The sequence below is a fragment of the Mus musculus genome, chromosome 8, assembly GCF_000001635.26.
Source record: "Mus musculus strain C57BL/6J chromosome 8, GRCm38.p6 C57BL/6J".
NCBI lineage: Eukaryota > Metazoa > Chordata > Mammalia > Rodentia > Muridae > Mus > Mus musculus.
The window spans coordinates 125,564,509-125,574,535 of NC_000074.6; the positions used below are offsets into that span (position 1 = coordinate 125,564,509).

At 48.8% G+C, this 10,027-nt stretch overlaps 1 protein-coding gene across 4 annotated transcripts in view; it reads right to left on the minus strand.

Annotated features, from left to right (window-relative positions):
* Sipa1l2 (signal-induced proliferation-associated 1 like 2) overlaps positions 1–5,355 on the minus strand; it is a 151,796-nt gene extending 146,441 nt beyond the window's left edge. For 3 of the 4 annotated variants that reach the window (NM_001357372.1, XM_011248389.1, XM_006531024.1), the window contains exon 1: positions 5,147–5,355. The gene's annotated coding sequence lies outside the window, so the exon portion shown is untranslated. The remainder of the gene's footprint in view (positions 1–5,146) is intronic. The other variant, XM_030243567.1, reaches the window with a different exon arrangement.
* Positions 5,356–10,027: the final 4,672 nt, after the last annotated feature.

A 10,027-nucleotide genomic window follows, 5' to 3' on the forward strand; every position in this document is an offset into this window, starting at 1 on the left:
GTCCTGAGAGGAAGGGCTGAGTTGTCAACAGAACCAAATTCCAAAACAAAGGAACTAGTAACAAGGAAACAGAGCAGCAAGGTGACTATCACAGAACAGTCCTGGACTCAGGGACGCTCACCAAGACAGCAGCAGGGCCAGCCATAGACACCCTGCTCACTGGGCCCCACTTTGACAACTTGGATGCAGAGGTGAATGGCTCTCTAGATCAACCTATGGGGTCGTGACCCCTTTGGAGTCACATATCAGACATTTGCGATTCATAACAGTAGCAGAATTACAGTTATGAAGTAGCAACAAACATAATTTTACAGTTGGGGATTATCACAACATGAGGACCTGTATTGAAGGGTGGCAGGGAAGGTTGAGGAGAACCACTGCTCTAGAGAATTTGTCCTGAAACAGTAAAGTTACAATGACAAGGTAGCATAGGCTGTGTTCTATAGTCTATATAGTCTATATTCTATATATTCTATAGAAACTTCCTAATGTCAGGCCTGGTGGCGCAGCTCTGTCTTCCCAGCTACTCAGAAAGCTGAGGCCAAAAGATCCCGAGATAGTTCAAGACTAGCCTAGGATAGTGACGGAGTTTAAGGTTAGCCTGGGCAACTTAGTCTGAAAAGAAAAAGCAGAGCAGGCACCCGACTCACTGAGAGAACACCACACCAGCATGTATGAAACCAGAGTTCAAGCCTCAAGCACTGCAAACAAAGATTAAAATCTTTTGAGGGCTGAAACCATCAAAAAGTGGTATTAAATCCCCACTCCCACAGGCCCTGCTGAGTGACTACAGGAAAATCCCCTTTGGAAGCTGTCTAGGGCCTATTGGGAACGTAGCTCAGTCACCTTGCCTGGCTGTGCTAAGGCCACAGGTTCGGTTCTCAGTGCAGTCAGAAACCACACGGTAGGAGCTAAGCAGTGGAGAACCCTGGGGAAAGCAGGCTGTGCTCTCTAAACCCTTTGCCCAGTGACAGCCTCACTATGAAACAAGGGAAAGGTGTGTGGGGAGGGGGGGTGTCAGATGAGATGTGAGGTCACTTTACTAAATGTTCTCTCACTCTCACACGCACACTCAGATACACAATCACATGCACATATTCTCACACATACTCACATGCACACACACATGCCTACACACACACACACATTCACACACACACACACACACACACACACCCCATGTGGGGACCAAGCCCAATACACATCTTTTCTCCTGTTACTTTCTTCTTCTCTTTCGTTGTTTTGAGATGGAGCCCCAACTCTGTAGGCCAGACTGCCCTCAAACTCCCAGCAATCCTCCTGCCTCAACCTCTTTAGTGCTGAGATCACAAGGGCTACCATATACGGTTTTATGTTATCTTGATTAAAAGCACTGATAATAGTGATGGCTAGAGTTGGTTTCATTAATATACTTACGCATATTTAAGTAATATGGTTAGGGTAGCAATGCCAAATGCATATAAACCTAACCTCCTTAAAATCTGCTTTTGTGTTGATTTTGTGAGACAGGGTCCCATGTAGGCCAGGCTGTTGCAGAACTCATTATGTAGCTGAGGATGGCTTTGAACTCCTGGTCTTCCTGCCTCTGCTCCCAGTGCTGGGATCATCAGAGTACACCACCACATGTGGCTTGGTTCTGTTTTCTAAGTTTTATAGATGGATGGAAACAGTGGTACGCATGAAGGCATTTCTGCTTCACTTACATCCTTTCTGGCACAGAGATGCTCCATGACAATCACACTCAGCTCACAGCCTGTCGCACTGTCCACTACTCAGTCTCCACACAACACAGCATAGGAAACAGGTCTCAGAAGCAGCCTGCACTACTACAGTGGCTCTCGCAGGAGAAAAGCATCAGATCTGAGCTGCAGAGCACTCGCCACTATTGTCACTCTGAACTCAGGGTCAGAGACCATCAAACCAATTTACCCTTGAAGTTGGGAGACATTTGAATTCCACTTGCATGGTTACCGCTCCTTAAAAAGGGTCATAGCTGAATGCAATTGGCAGCGAAAAGCGATTCCTGAGCCACTGACTTCAAAGGTAAACCTAGCAACTGTAAATCCATATACGGAGGTTCACTGTACACAAACTTACAATACACGGAATCCAGCAGAACTCGTAATCATGGGAAATATAAACCATTCTGGCCAAACAGACATTTTTATTGCTCTAATACATGCATTTTTAAACAATAAAGAAACAAAGGGGGCTGGCAAGATGGCTCAGTAGGTAAAGGCACTTGCTGCCAACCCTGAGTTCAGACCCAAAAGCGCATGTGATGAGAGGAGAATCGACTTCTACACGTTGCCCTCTGACCTACACACACACCATGCCACACACACAGACGGACACACACACTCACTCTAAATAATAAAAAATGAAATGAAGAGAGTGACAGAGACAGTGACAGAGAGACAGAAACCAATATTTTTGGAGCCAAAAGGTTTATACTTTATCCAAACTCACCTGGGACTAGAGACTGCCCCTTGAGGTTCCTACCCCTTCTTCTCACCCGAAAAAGAAGCACTTGTGTAGGTTCAGGAAGAGAATCTAGACCTCGGGTTTTTGTAGTCTACAAGGCTTGACTTCATATTTTACTTAAGTAAACAAGTATGGTCAGTCCATGTTCTCTTAGGACTCACGGTGTCTTTGTAAAGACACATATCTAAAACTACCTCCACATTGAGGTCAGAAGTTTAAAGACAAGCCAAGGTTCTCTAAAGCTGGGGTTAACAAGTACTGGTGGAGCCAAGGGTGAGAAGCAGGTCCATGTAAACAGAAGCACAGTTGGGAGGCCTGTGCACGGCCTTGTCAAGCCAGCTTCAATTACCAGATAATAATGATTTGTACTAACACCTGTTTCAGAAATAGATCTTCAAGTGTATCCAACCAACTGTCCCTTTTATCTCAGGTGAAGAGGATTCCCCAAACTCTGGAAAAGTGACTAAGCTCAGGTATCAAAGAGCCCATGCATTATCATACGGGGAGAGGGGTTGCACCTTCCAAATGTATACTCCATAGCTTTGACCAAGATGATGATCCCACTAACGAAGCTAGAAGTTACAGCGCTAAAGCAAACGCTCTTGGCGAGAGCCTAATATTTTACAATAACAAAATCATGCTCTAAAAACTATACACTTAAGCCAGACAGTGCAATTCTCAGCCGCACTCCCAGGCAGAAGCTCCACCTCCACCTCCTAACTGGATGCTGTGTTGTGCTCTCTCCATCCTCCGGAGGAAATGTCTACAGGGCTTCTTATGCAAGTTCACCTCACCCCATCTATAGGTAGCACGTGGGTACTGAGGGAAGCCCTTCCTGTTTGCTATGTTCCCCAGACATTTACCCAGTTGGGGTCCCCCCCCTTTAGCTATTTATGAATACACTTTAATTTAGAACATACAAATTTAACGTTATAATTTAAGCCAGCCAAACCACAAGAAATAACTATAAAGCCAAATTTCAATTTCTTCAGCTAATAAGCCTGCCTACCACCAGGGCAAGACTTGGGCTACCTGTGATGTTTTACTTGTAGAACAAAAGTAAGGAAAATGAATTGGGGTGGAGCAGAGCACACCTGTCATCCAAGCCAATCATGAGGCAGGGGACCACAAGTTCAAAGTCTGTTTGAGCTATAGCGTGAGGTCAGCCTAGGCAGCTTAGTGAGCCTCTTTCAAAATAATAGTAAATGGCTCACTGTTTTGAAATAACAATAAATGAGGCTGGGAATGTAGCTTTGTGGTAGGGTGCTTGTCTATCATACCCAAGCCTATAGGTTTAATTCCCAAATCCGACCCCCTGAAAAAAAAAAGTACTTAACCCAGAATGTAAGAATCTGCTGTGGCCACTGATCGGTTAACTAGAGGCACTAGTTTAATGACTAGACTGTACTAGTCATTAAAAAGCCGTGCTGGGAAGAGACAAGCCAGATCTCACCAGGGGAGAAGGAAACGCAGAGGTCCGTGACACAACCCTCAGTATGACTCAGGCAGACGCACTCAGCTACAGATCTTCCTCAAATGCTGCCGGTCAACCCTTAGGCATGAACAGCCTCACACGCGCCCAAAACTGAAGATAGACTATTCTTCCCCCCTCCCAACCACCCTCCACCCCCTGCAATAGATCCCATTGCTGCCTGTTCCGGAAACCGCTCCAGCTAGCCATAAACAGCATGTCGAAATCTATGCAGCTCTTATCACCAAACCCACCCAAGAACTCCACATTCTCCAAAGACATCAAGACCTCCGCGATGCAGAGCCCAGTAACAAGCAGCTCGCTCATTCGTAGTCACCTCTGGTCGCTAGAGATCAAAGCCCACTTTCCATATTTGAAAAAAGAAATATAATAACCAGTTTAAGCCTTACAGGGGAGTACTATGTTTCAAATAAAGCAGCAGTTTGGGATAGTTTCTTCCTTTCATTCCAATTTGTAAGACGTTAAATAAATAAATAAATCCCAGCCTAGACTGCAGACGCAGGAAACTCAAGCGGGCAGCGGACTAAAATGCCTGTCATAAGAAAGCCATCTAGTGTTAAAGTTTAGAAGTGAAACCGCAGACAAAAGGAACATTTCTGGGACTATTTTGAAGTTACTGGGGAAAACCAATGAGAATAACCAAGACGCCCCGTTTTCTGCGGATGACTTGGGTTTTGGGGTGTTCTGCATTCTGCCTTTCCCCCTCGCTGTTTGGCCTTCTTTCTCAAAGCCATCCTTGCGCAGACCGAGGCAACTCCAAGCAGAACCCGAAGCGCCTAAGACCTGTTTTGACCAAAATCAGGTATCGCCCAGCCCCAATTCGTGAGGACGCACTTGCTGTCCGTTCGCCCGTGCTGACGTTGGCCCGGACTGAATTAATGTAGCCGAAGATGGTTAATGACGACAAACGTCTCCCCAAGGGGTGACGCCAAGTTGTCCTCGGCTTTCGCTCTCCGGGAGACGAGCCGAAATTGATTCTCGGGATTCTGCGACCAGGCTCAAATGAATGTGCCGGCGCTGCCGGTCGCTTCCCGACCGCGGTCCTCACCCGCGGAGACGCGAGCCCGCGCGTACAAAGGAGCGGGAGTCCCGGGGGAGCGGCCCGCAAGTTGCGCGCAGCCGGGCAGGTCCGGTCCCTGCGCCCTGCACCCCGCACCCCCCGGCACGCACCTCGGAGCCGCGGTCCTCTGGACCCCGCCAGGGCCGGCGCGCAGAAGCCAGGGCCTCGCCGCCCGCCGCCGTCCCGCGCTACCCATGGGCGCGCTCCCCGCGCGGCCGTTGCGCCCGCGGCTCGAGCTGTCGCCAGGCGCCGCGCTGCGTCCTCGGCCGCCCGGCTCCGTCTGCAGCCGGCTCCCGCCGCCGCCGCCCGCCCCGGCACCGCCCCCACGCGCTCCGCCCCCGCCTATTGGCCGGTGCCCCGAAAGACCCCACCCCGAGCGCGCCGCCCCCTCTCATTGGCCGGTGGCCGGACGGTCCCCGCCCCTAAAGCTCCGCCCACGCCCATTGGCCAACCGGACAGGCCCCGCCCCGAGCGCTCCGCCCACGCCCATTGGCGCGCCTCCTGGCCAGACTCGCCCCTCGCGGTCGGGCGCGCGCGAGCGCGAGCGTCCTCGGAGAGCGATTCTCCAGGTCGCGGCGAGCGCGAGGCCTCGGCTTACGGGGACAGGCGGCCGGCTTCGGAGTGCTCGCGAGCCCGGGTGCCCTCGGAACGACCGGTGCTCTCCGGGTGTGGACTCTCATTCGTACATGCTCGCACCATGTCCGGACCCTTGAGAGTCACCACGGCCTGGCGAAGCCCGAGGGACGGACTTGACGCAAAAGTGCAAGCTGTAGTCGCGCGGGCCGGGGAACCTGAGCCAGGAGCGATGCACGAGCGGGCCCACGCCTGCTCTCGGTGTTCCGGCCCTGTCTACCCCCTTTACCCCCAACCGCCGGGAGCCTCACCTGCGGCCGGCTGCAGAAGAGCGGCGTTGGGCTCTATTTTGAGATGCACGGGCAGGAGGAGTAAATAAGGCCGGAGCAGGTGGCAGAGCTGGCTCCACCTTACGTCCCCAGAGTCCTGAAATGGTTTGTTTGGGACTTTGAACTCCTCCCTGGAAGAGATAATGTTAATAATGTTATCTCTCCTTCCCTGTCGCAGTGCTTCCTACTACGAGCACACATCCTGGTGAAGTTTAAACAGTGGGTCCCCACCCAAGCTGCATTTCTCTGCGTGCACATTGTCCAATCTCTTATATATCATTTTAAATACAGGTGTAATGCGTAGGAATGGGCCTTGTAAAACATGCCAGCAACCTGTATATGACATTATGCTCCTGAGATTTCCAGGTTTTGAGGTCTTTCTGGATGGTCTCCCTATACCTACCGTTTGCAGAAGTTGTGTATGCATTCCACAAACATGAAGTCTGAGAAAAGTCCTGTGCTGCAGTGCTTTCTGGGAAACTTTTTACCAGACCCTGCTCTGTGCTTGGGGGTGAGGTGGGGGAGGGGGCAGATTAAACCGGGGCAGAGACTGTGGAATACAGCGCCAGAGAGGAAGGCAGGGCGTGGCTGCGGGCTCAGGTATCTTACAGAAACAAATATAAAATGCCTCTTTTGGCGAAGGTACGGAGATTGCTGGGGTTTCCAAGAAAAATACCAGCCATGAGGCATTCAACGGAGCTTGTCTAAAAGCCAGCGTGAGTCAGATTCCTCAGAAGTTAAGGGCGTTCTCTGCTTTTGCCAAGGACCTGGCTTCTGTACCAGGCTCTCAGTGGCAACTTACAACCATCTGTAACTCCAGGTTCAGAGGATCAGAGGCCCTCTTCTGGCTTCTCTGGTCATTGCAGCCATGCTGTGGACATACATGACTTCAAGCAATCTCTCAAGCAAATGAAAGCTAGAGTGAGCTACCATAGGTTCGTCATCTCCTGTTACTGTCCTGCGAGCCTCCCTCTCTGCCCTTCAAAGGCCTCATTACCCTGGGAATTCTTAAGAAAACAGAATCTAGGAACTCTCGCTCTCCAATTCTAAACTTTTTTTTTTAACTTCTGATGAAGTAATTCCTACATCAGTCTTTTTTTAAAGATTTATTTATTATTATATGTAAGTACACTGTAGCTATCTTCAGACACACCAAAAGAGGACACCAGATCCTGTTACAGATGGTTGTGAGTCACCATGTGGTTGCTGGGACTTGAACTCAGGACTTTCGGAAGAGCAGTCTGTGCTCTTAACCACGGAACTATCTCTCCAGCCCCCTACATCAGTCTTAAGAGTTCAAAGAGGGGCTGGAGAGATGGCTCAGCCTTAAGTGCACTGGCTGCTCTTCCAAAGGTCCTGAGTTCAATTCCCAGCAACCACATGGTGACTCACAACCATCTGTAATAGGATCTAATACCCTCTCTGGCATGATGGTGTACATGCAGATAGAACACTCATACATTAAATAAATAAATCTTGAGAGAGAGAGATCGTTCAAAGAGGTACCAGCCAATCTGCCTGCTGCTTGCATCTGTTTACCTTTTAGCTTAGTAAAGCCAGTTTGGTTTCCTTAACAAGCCCCAAGATTTGACCTACGAGGATACTTACAGAGCATTAAAGTTCAGTGGCTAACTTAGTGAAGATATAGGGTGCCACCTTTATTTCCTCCTTTCCCTTTTTACTCCAGCCTTTCCGATAAAGCCTTTCTTTTTATACCAAATGAATAGTCGTAATTTGCAACAAACAGGTGTTGGTTTTATACATAGTCCAGGGCCTGATGTCGTTGGTCACCATACGAGGCTTCAGGACAAGGGGCAGTTTGAGAGCAGATGGGACAGGAAGGAATGCCAGTGGTGTAGCTTGGCTGAAGTGCACTTGCCTGACATGTGTAAAGCTCAGAGTTCTACCTTTAGCTCCAGAAAAAAGAAAAAAAAAAAAAAAACCACCTAAAACAGGAGGTGATAGAGAGACAGTGCCAACAAGAGGTGGCACGGGGCCTGCCTGGGAAGCAGCCATGCCCTCTGGCCTGGCACGGCGTCTCTGCTTATGCAATGCACACATGGATGCCACTGTCTTCTGCTAGTCCTGTTTGCTTGGGGTTGGGGTTTGTCGCACATGTGTCCAGCCTATGGCTATGCTTCTTCCCCTATCTTCCACAGTAGAAGCCTCTCACAACAGGGTGTGGCCATGTGAGTACAATAGCAAATGCCAGGTCCTGCATCATTTGGGTTTTTTTGGTTGATTGGTTGGTTGGTTGCTTTTTGTTGTTATTGTTGTTTTGAAACTAGGTATCTCTATGCGCTTCTGGCTGTCCTGACCTTGCTGTGTAGACCACACTGGCCTTGAATTCACAAAGATCTGTCTGTCTCTGCCTCCCAAGTGTTGGGAGTAAAGTTGTGCACCACCACACCTGGCAAGAATGTATCTATTTATGTCTATTCATGTATTTTGTGCTTATGGATGTTTTACCTGCATGTGCATTTACACACCAGAAGAGGGCATTAGATGCCACAGGACTACAGTTATAGACGGCTGTGAGCTGCCATGTGGGTGCTGGGAATTGAAGTAAAGATCTCTGAAAGAGCAGTCAGGGCTCTTAACCACTCAGCCACCCCTCCGGCCACAACAGGGTTTTAAGAAGTGGCTTCAGTGGCTGGAGAAATGTATCATCAGTGGGTAAAGCCCTCGGTGTGTGGGCCTGATGTCCTAATTGGGATATGCCACTAGTCCTGACCAAAGCAAGGCCTGTATTCGTTTGAAGTGAAAACCAAATGAACAGTGTATTATAGGACCATGTGCTAATTGCCATTGTATGACATAATGTATATACTGTCCCAGGAGTTGGCCCACGAATGCCACCTGTAAAAACCTCAGCTCTGTAAGCACACATGGAAACCTGCTCTTCCCAGGGCACTCTGGTAACAACAGAAGAAGACAGTCTTCCTTAAGTAAGGAGGCAGCTGCCCTCAGGAAGAGGAAACATAGCTGCATTTCTGCAGGGAGCAGATTTAAGCTGTGAAAAGCTGTCATATTTAAAATGTCACCGTGAACCTAAAGTAGCCTAGATCTCCACAGAGACCCAGAAAGACGAATCGGATGGAGTGATCAAACTAAAGGTAAAGTTGGGCATGATAGCCCACACCTGTAATCCTGGCACTTAGGAGACCAAGGCAGGAAGATTGCTGCAAGCTCTAGGCCAGCCTGGGCTACATAGTTTAGTTGCAGGCATGCCTGGGCTACTACTTGAGATCCTGTCAAAAACAAAACAAAAACAAAACCTTATTGACAGGTACCTTTGATCTGACTAAGTTTTTCCTGATCTTAACTGTGTGTTTCACCGATGAGGAATCCTATATGTTGGTCTGTGGCCCACCCCAGGAACCTCTAAGACTTCCAGGATGGTGGATGATTTCTTTTCTGGTGCCTCGGTGTAAGGAGGGAGGAAGGAGGAGCAGAAGCTACAGGTCAACCCAGAAGAGTCTATCACTGCTCCCACTCTGAGTCTGGTCAGCAGAGGACTTAGAAGTTCCCAGGTACTCAGCTCAGAGGACTGAGTCTAGTTTGGAAGTGTGTGTAGCTACAAAGTAGCATCTTATGTATGTGTGTAGCCATATAAGTAACATCTTATATATGTGTGTAGCTAGATACATAAGTAACATCTTATATATGTGTATAGCTACATAAGTAACATCTTAAAATTCTAGTTTCTCCTCTAAATAGGTAAAGTGGATGATAAAGGCCCAAGGACAGAGGTGAGTGAGGCCTCTGAGTACAGAAAACAGGGCAGGAGCCATGTTCACTGTTTCCACTGCCTGACTTAGGATGGGGCTGGGCAAGAAGTTGGTGACTGAGAGACAGCACATGAACGCATTGCAGGAAGACAAGGGGGCTGCTTCTCCTACATCACACCAGAGCAGACTTCAGGGTCACACCTTCATCCTCTAAGTGTGTTCCTAAGACACACTAAGCCAGTGTCTTTTACTTTGTTATTGCACAATAACAATGCATTGTACATTGGACTGATCTGTGAGCAGCTGTTATTTCTCACCACTAGATGGCGTCTACCAATAGTGAGGTTCAGGAGCTGCA